Genomic DNA, 9,771 nt, shown 5'->3' with positions numbered 1-9,771 from the left:
TCATCCAGGAAGTTGGAAGGCTGTGAGGTAGAGGTTGGGGCTCCCAGTACTTTACGAGTCCCTTACAAAGTCAACAAGTCTGGGATCTGAGAGGTAGAGGTACACAATATGATGAAACATTTAAAAGGCTCACATCATATCCTTTTTTAAACACAGCACAAGTCCCCAAACAGTAACTTGGGCCTACCTAGCTGACCCAGCAGCCTTTTCTGCTCCTCTAGGATCTCGCCCTTAGACATGGCATGTAATTTGGCCTGGTTCTCCTGGTGGATCTTCAGTTTCTACTGTACTGTCTGACCCACCCAGCCCCTGGCCCACCATCGCACTGAATCCTAGAAGAGAAAGAGAGACATGAGCAGGTGAACAACTGAACAATTTAGCATTGCCAGGGTTGTCTTGCAAGTGAGACAGTACAAAAACAAACAGGACATCCCATTCAGTGCAAGCCAATTTAGGCCTTCAGAATAGACATCCAAGTACGTTATTATTGCCTGCCAGCAATGTATTCTTATCAACTTAATGAAATAAACAATTTGAATTATGGTACTTACTGTCAAGTCTAGAATGAGGTGGATCCTTATCCATGGAGGATTCTGGAAAGAGGTTCAGCTCCTTGGATTCTGGTAGACAGCACAAAGTGGTCTTCCCCTCTTATTCTCTATGCTGCAATCTGTCAGGCAAATGCTCCTCTTTCCATAGTTTAATGGCAGAGTTTAAGTTTGCATCCAGAACTTGTGAAGCACCATTTTGGATTAATTACATTACATCTGGTATAAACTTCAATGTTTTTGAGCAGTTAACTACAGCATGTAATTTTTGTATTTTACCAACTCATTCATCCGCATTACTAAATTGAGCTCCTACCGGGCTCTCGTTCTCCGGCCGATGTAATACTTTAGGAAAATTAATGTTGGTAAGGACACTGGTGTAGCGCTAGTGTCCCTCTCCTAGGGGAAGAGAAGAGTATAAAAATAGAGGTAGTTGTTGAGACAAACAGAACTGTGTGGCTCTACTGAGCAGGAGATGGATGGTGAGAGTATCACTCATAATGTTCTTGGTGAGAACAGCACTGGTGTGCATGTCATGTCTGTCCAGCCTCTCCTCTGAGTCCTCATCCTCGAAGCGAACATGCTCGGCTTTGAAGCAAGACTTTTTGGGAGGTGCAGGAGTCAGAGTGGAAAGCTCATCTGGCTGATCTAAAGAAAGATGTACAGCATCATATTATTAACAATCAAAATACCAAAGATTTTCTTTAGGCTTCAAGCAACACACAATCAACTATCTTGCAGAGAGGTATATGATGATGAACTTAGTTACTATGAACCTTAGATTGTGACCACATCTCTCTGTTCTCTTTGAGCCCCCTGAGTCTCCTGTTCTTTTGTCTGTCTGTCGGACCACATTGACTGTGGACTGGGTCCCAGAGGCAAGAAACTTCTCCTGCTCTCGTAGGTCAGCCTCAGAGTCAGTGGGCTTGGGACGCCGTATCATCCCCCTACAGATAAAGGAACATGTTAGGCAAAAGGAATTGACTGTCTGTAGACATAATGGGATATCACACAATACATTATATGGCTACTTATTATTATGTTTACGTACAGGGTTGTGATATCATAGCACACCAGAAAATTATATTTTAACTAAGCCCATTACATTCTCCTTGCCTCTCACCTAAGTTACAACATATCAAGTCAACACCTGTCCTGCCATTTGACCGAGTGGTGCAGCGGTCTAAGGCACTGCATCTCAGTGCTAGAGGCGTCACTACAGACCCTGGTTCGATTCCAGGCTGTATCACAACCGGGTTAGGCCGTCATTGTAAATAAGAACTTGTTCTTAACTGACTTGCCTAGTTAAATAAAAAAATATTGTAGCTAGCTGGTCTAGAACATTGTAATTTACAGGCACTGATCCAGCAGCCAACAAACACAGACAGCACATTGAAAACCTACTGATCATGTTCATAATTGTAAGGTGCTTTGCTAGACTGCTGTCAAGCAGGCAAGAATAACTAAGTACTTCCTGATCACGGATTTTTGGAATCCTTCAGAATAAGAGTCCTGTCCTGTATACTTTGTAAATGAATAATTAGGGTGAGAATGATGAAAAATGTGCACAATTATCTATATATTTTATAATATTTCTCATACAAAGAATAATTACAAGTATTTCTATGAGATATGTGATTTATTTTATTTGTATTTTGCACTTCTAGTTTCCAATTCACACGGTTTACACACAGAGGAGTGTAGGTTCTTATTTTGCGGCCCTTAAAGAGTGGCCAATCAGTTTAAATACAATATTTCTTTCATACTGGACATACATATTGCACCGTACACAGTTTTCTGTACTTTGTGTCCAGTAAAAGGGGGATCCATTCTACTCAGTAGCACTTCTGGTTTCCAAATCCACATTGTTTACACAAAGAGGAGTGCTGCTAATTCTGTGGCCCTTAAAGAGCCCTTAAACTTTCTACTAACTATTTATGGATTGAGTTGATCACTTCCCCGTAATCTATTCACTCTTAGAAAAAAGTGTTCCAAAAGGGTTCATAGACCGAAACAGAATAACAAATCAAAGTCTTGACTTGCTTAATGTTATGTTGGTAGCTAGCACTTACATTGCTGCTAGCACCATCATGAAAGGGGGCATGAGGGAATATTATGTTTTTCGAAGTAGTGAGAAAAGAGCAGGAAATGTTGAAAAATAATCTTTAAACATGTACTTTTCTTGAATGCATTTTTGTAATTGACTAAAACAATCAGACAAGAAAATTGCGTTTGAGCCAATGGGGTAACCTTGGTAAGCACAGGTTGTTTTTCCCACAGTGAGGCGAGGCTGTGACGTTATATCCAATATCGACTAGAATATTTTTAAATCGTTACTTATTGACGTTCTGGTTTCTCATCATCATTGAATCTCTGCTAACTAGCAGCAGCATGCTGATGATTTGTTTAGCATAGCATTGATGAATGAAAATAATGATTAGAATGAACGACTGGGTCAAAACATGAGAAAATAACTAACGGTAACAACTTCAGAATGCAACAGTTATTCGATGCGGGCCTATTGAGGTAAGGGAAATAACGTCTGTGAGTGGCCATCGGTGTGAGAGCTCACTCAATAGTTAGTTATTGGCTGAACAGAAAGCGCTGGAGTGCCATTTTAGCTGGCAACGATATGAATGGGACGTCTCAAAGAAGAGACAAGCACTGCCTGTCTATCACCAACCAGCGCCCGGACCATGCACGGATAGTTGGTAAGCTCGGACTCGCCAACCATAGTTGTTGCCTGTAGGCTTATTGGATAGTTATTAAATCATTATTTATTGAAATTATTGTCTCGCATCATCATCATCGAATCTCTGCTTGCTAGCGACATGCCAATTTGTTTAGCATAGCAACATCGAATGAATAGAATTATTAGAATTAACAACTGGGTCAACAGTTAACAACAGCCCTTAGTCAGGAGTTATCACACATTATACCACAGCGTTGTTGAATATTCATTTCTCATTGGTTAGAAGTGCATTCTAGAATGGACATTAAAACCAGATAATGGGACAGTAAGTAAGATATCGGGGCACCTTGCAATATGTGCCTACACATGCAGACCATACTTACAACAAAGTTAGAGAATGCTAAACCAACAACCACACCAACCTAAATAGGATTCACTGTAAATGCAGGTCCAACGGATACTTATTTTTTTGGGAACATCTGATGACCTAATGTGGTAAGTGACGAATATGAATTTCTCTGGTCCCCATGTTGCAGTTATGACACATATGTCTCTATGTTGTCAAAACCTCCCACGTGTATCTAGGTTGACCAGCTTTTTTCAGCAACTGGTATTTTTTAATTCGGTTGTAATATTGGCAGGTTTGCTAGCAACAACCTATTTAGCTAGCTTAGTGTTTGATATTCACTGCGATCTCCTCGTAATGAACAGTGTGGAGTGTCCTGATCAGAAAGCAAACTTTTCTTAGGCATTAGGCATTCTAGACCGTGCATCATTTCCCTATAACGCATAGTATTATTTGCATGGTACAATTCAATGGCTATAGTTCATTCTATGTTTGAGCTGCCTTTGAAAGGAAACGTCGATTTTTGGTTGTTGGCATTGTTGAATTCGATGTTCATAATAGCAAGTTAGGACTGATCATTTGGTTAGCTAAACTAGAAAGTCTGTTTGTTTGGTTACCAAGGCAACTTCTGTCAACTTCTGCTAGCTACTTCACTGGATGTTGAACATATTTTTAGCAGCAAATGAACACATTTCTAGAAGAAAATGTGTTAAATTATAGCCATGGTATATAACGAATAATCAACTCGTGGCTCTATGCGTTCTCTGGAAAATAACTGTGGAAGGTCAGTTGTTCCACTCACATTTTAGAGCGTGCATTATTGCCCTTTACAAACTGGGTGGTTTGAGCCCTGAACGCAGATCGGCTGAAAGCCGTGGTATATTTAAGCAATAAGGCCCGAGGAGGTGTGGTATTTGGCCAATACACCAAGGCTAAGGGCTGTTCTTAATCTGTTCTTACTCTATTTTTTTAAATAATTTTTTTATTAACAAATATCAATAAACAAAAGAGGAATAGTCACATGCAAACAAACATACATACAAACTATTTACATTGCCAGGAATCCTAAACAAACAAATCATATTCATTAATAATACAAGTTTTAATTGCCTTTTCATTTTTCATTTTAGTTAAAGTAGTGCCATATTGTTTAAATTAATTTATAAAGTGAAAAAAGTTAGGTTTGGAATTAAACCATTTGCATTTGTGTACCTAATATTTTTAAGTACATTAGGTACATCTTCAATGTCAGAATTTCTGAAATAAATCATTATATCAAAACCATTAAATTGTACAACCGGTCCTATTTTTTTTGTAATAAAATTCTGTATGTAAATCCCAAAAATTCTACTATAAATATAGGCAAAAAAAAGAAGCAAAATGGTCTCTTTCTCCATTCCAAAGAAATCACAATTATAGTCAATATTCAGCTTGAATCTTTCCAAAACATGTTTCACAGGATAAATTCTATGTAACATTTTAAATGAAACTTCCTTTACCTTGTTACTGATACAATATTTGTTAGCAATTTTCCATGCTTTCCCCCATTGTATATCACCATAGATATTTGACCAAAATAATCTTTCTGAGGGAATTGTAGTATCACAAACAACATTCCTAATCTGGTTATTACTACATTTATCTTTGATGTTAATATTGCCAATTAATATATTTTCATGTAAATCTATGTTATTTACATCAACCACAGAGGAATTTAAAAAAGATACAACCCCCCTTGGAATCGCATCAAAAACAATTGCATATTATTTCGGGGGTTATTGGAATTTTAAACTTATCAAGTGTAAGGGGTGCGTACTGGCTGCAGAGAAGTCAGGCGCAGGAGAACAAAACTGATTTACAACGGCGCAGTTTAATAAATAAAACCACCGTTAACAGTACAAATAATCAATGGGTAAAACCCGTCACACACCAGCATAACGTGCACAAGCACTACAATAAACAATTCCAGACAAGGACATGGGGGGGAACAGAGGGTTAAATCCACAACATGTAAATCCACAACACGGCCCGAAGGAGCTGGGTGGACGGTTGCCAGGTATAAGTCCAACTGCAAGAGGAACCCCTGGCAGTTCGCAGCCGTCCCATCGTATTCCTGGGGAAGGGAGAGACGAATCCCACTGGAACCAGGAGAAGGAGGGGCGCGTAGTGGAGACCCCGGCTGTGCTGGTGGAGGCACTGGGAGAACTCCCTGTCTCTCCCAGCGGTCCATGGCGGTGCCAAGATGGTGGAGCATTGCTGTGTGCTCCTGGACGCGCTCCTCCACCCCTATACCTGGGGTACCTGCTCATGCTGACTCCATAAGTTCGGTCCGGAATTCTGTAAGAGGTGCGTACTGGCGGCAGAGAAGTCAGGCGCAGGAGAGCAAAACTGATTTACAACGGCACAGTTTAATAAATAAAACCACCCTTAATAGTACAAATAATCAATGGGTAAAACCCGTCACACACCAGCATAACGTGCACAAGCACTACAATAAACAATTCCAGACAAGGACATGGGGGGGAACAGAGGGTTAAATCCACAACATGTAATGATGGAATTGAAACCAGGTGTGTTGGAAGACAAGACAAAACAAATGGAAAATGAAAGGTGGATCGGCGATGGCTAGAAGACCAGTGACGTCGACTGCCGAACGTCGCTCGAACAAGGAGAGGGACCGACTTCGGAGGAAGTCGTGACATCAAGAAATTCCCCATATGAGAGTAGATATCCATCCTCATTCAGTAACTGACCAATCAATAATTTTATTTTCAAACCAGTTACGAAAAAAAAGAGACTTATTTTAAATCGTATAACTTTGTTGTTCCATATAAAGTATCTGTGAGGGGAAAAGGTGTGTTTATACGCTAACATCCAAGCTAAAATTGCCTGCTTATGGAATTTGGCCAATTTTACTGGGATTTTATCAACATCAAAATTACATCGAAGCAAAAATTCTAAACCACCAACAGAGTGAAATAAATACTTAGGGAAAACATTCCAAATACTGTTCTGGTTCTTAACATACTTCATAATCCAATTAATTAAGTATTATTTAGAGTATTAAAATCTAAAACCTCAAGACCTCCTTGTTCATGGGTATTACTGAGAATATCTTTCCGTAGATAGTGAGGCTTGTTCCTCCAAATATAATTATAAAGAATCTTATCTAAGTCCTTTACAATTTTAGGGGATAATTCAAGTGATAACGAGACATAAACCGATCTGGATAACCCTTCAGCTTTGGACAATAAAACCCGACTATATAATGAGATATCTCTCAGCAACCAGAGGTTCAATTTCTTCTTTGTTTTCTCAATAATGGGGTTAAAGTTTAATTCACTCCTTTGTTTTTCATCCTTGCGAATAACAATTCCAAGATAAGTAACCTTATCTTTAATTGGGATACCATATACTTCCTGTAAAACACAATCCTTGAGTGGAAATAAGACTGACTTATTGATATTAATTTTCAAACCCGAAACTAAGGAAAAGTCTTCAATACAGGAAACTGCTTTAGAAACCTCATTGCTGTCTCTCAAAAATATGGTGGTATCATCAGCCAGTTGACATAGTTTAAATTCATTGCCAAGTGCTGAAACACCTTGAAAATGTCATTTTTTTATATGAAGAGCCATAATTTGAGTAACCAATAAAAATAAAAATGGACTAATTGGGAAGCCCTGCCTAATGCCATGCCCAATATCACATTTTTGGGATGTCCCTTGAGGTAATTTTACAGAGCTCGTACAACCACTATATAAAGTTTGGACTGCTTTATAAAAAAAAGGCACCAAACCTCAAAAAACATATTGCTTTGAACATAAATTGTTCTACAGTGTCAAAAGCTTTATAAAAAATCAACAAACATAAGAAAACTATCATCAAGGAAGAGGTCATTATGGTCAATCATATCTAAGATCAACTTGATGTTATTACTAATGTGTCGACCATGCATAAAACCAGATTGTTCTTCATCAATTATAAGATTCAAGCCTTGTTTCAACCTCTTAGGAAATACAAGGGCAAATACTTACGCATAATTATTCAACAGGCTAATGGGTCTCCAGTGGTCAATATAAAGACTATCCTTATTAGGTCTGGGAATCAAGGTAATTACACCTTGCTTTAAGGAAGCCGGTAACTCCCCTTTTTCTATTGATTCTTGGAACCTAGCTAGAATGAAAGGAATCAATTTATCATTGAATGCTTTATAAAACTCGCTTATTAAAACCATCATTTCCAGGGGACCTATTGTCCTTAAGGCTTTTAATACAGTCTTTAATCTCAATTTCAGATAACTCATCATCACAAAAATCACTGAAATCATTATCTATCTTCTTACCAATGTTTGCTACATTGTCTAAGAAAATATCCATATTGGAAATGGACTGGGGTGATGTATACAGATTCTGATAAAACTGGGCAACATGCTGGGAGATTTCTTTTGGATTTTCATTGAGAGTATTACTGATCATTAATTTACATATGGAAGTCTTTTCGCCTGCCCTTTTTTCTAAATTAAAGAAATATTTTGTATTTTTCTCTCCCTCTTCCATCCATTTTCGTCTTTATCTTACAAATGCTCCCCGGACCTATTCCTTGTAGATACAGTCTGACTGCATTTGCAATGATGATAGCTCCAATAATTCCTGATTAGTTAGTTCACTTTTTTAAAATATAATCCATTATTCCCTTTATGATGTCATATTCTTTCTCTCTTGGCACAAGCAATTTCTTTCCCCATTGAAATAGCCAAAAGCCTTATATCAAATTTCATTAGCTTCCAGTAACATTTACATTTACATTTAAGTCATTTAGCAGACGCTCTTATCCAGAGCGACTTACAAATTGGTGCATTCACCTTATGATATCCAGTGGAACAACCACTTTACAATAGTGCGTCTAAATCTTTTAAGGGGGGGGTTAGAAGGATTACTTTATCCTATCCTAGGTATTCCTTAAAGAGGTGGGGTTTCAGCTGTCTCCGGAAGGTGGTGATTGACTCCGCTGTCCTGGCGTCGTGAGGGAGCTTGTTCCACCATTGGGGTGCCAGAGCAGCGAACAGTTTTGACTGGGCTGAGCGGGAACTGTGCTTCCTCAGAGGTAGGGAGGCGAGCAGGCCAGAGGTGGATGAACGCAGTGCCCTTGTTTGGGTGTAGGGCCTGATCAGAACCTGAAGGTACGGAGGTGCCGTTCCCCTCACAGCTCCGTAGGCAAGCACCAAGGTCTTGTAGCGGATGCGAGCTTCAACTGGAAGCCAGTGGAGAGAGCGGAGGAGTGGGGTGACATGAGAGAACTTGGGAAGGTTGAACACCAGACGGGCTGCGGCGTTCTGGATGAGTTGTAGGGGTTTAATGGCACAGGCAGGGAGCCCAGCCAACAGCGAGTTGCAGTAATCCAGACGGGAGATGACAAGTGCCTGGATTAGGACCTGCGCCGCTTCCTGTGTGAGGCAGGGTCGTACTCTGCGAATGTTGTAGAGCATGAACCTACAGGATCAGGTCACCGCCTTGATGTTAGTGGAGAACGACAGGGTGTTGTCCAGGGTCACGCCAAGGTTCTTAGCACTCTGGGAGGAGGACACAAGGGAGTTGTCAACCGTGATGGCGAGATCATGGAACGGGCAGTCCTTCCCCGGGAGGAAGAGCAGCTCCGTCTTGCCGAGGTTTAGCTTGAGGTGGTGATCCGTCATCCACACTGATATGTCTGCCAGACATGCAGAGATGCGATTCGCCACCTGGTTATCAGAAGGGGGAAAGGAGAAGATTAATTGTGTGTCGTCTGCATAGCAATGATAGGAGAGACCATGTGAGGATATGACAGAGCCAAGTGACTTGGTGTATAGCAAACATATTCATAACACAGGCACAATTCCAGTATTTATCAATAATTCCTGCTACTTCCTTCTTAAATACTTCATTCTCTAGTAAAGTCTTATTCATTTTCCAGTAACCTTTACTAACTTTTTTTGTTGACAAGCCATGCATATTTATCTTTATTGAGTACCCTTTGTGGTCTGTTAAAATCGACGGTTCAATCGAGACTGTATCTACCTTGTCAGCCATATCTTCAGCCAGAAATCAATACGCGATTGTATACATAAATCTTTGGTACTCCATGTAAACATAATCTTATCTGGGTTCTTATGTCTCCAAATATCTAGAACACCTAACCTTAGACAT

The sequence above is a fragment of the Salmo salar genome, chromosome ssa01 (assembly GCF_905237065.1).
Source record: "Salmo salar chromosome ssa01, Ssal_v3.1, whole genome shotgun sequence".
NCBI classification, from domain to species: domain Eukaryota; kingdom Metazoa; phylum Chordata; class Actinopteri; order Salmoniformes; family Salmonidae; genus Salmo; species Salmo salar.
The sequence above is the reverse complement of the archived record's forward strand: the minus strand, read 5'-3'. Positions refer to the sequence as shown.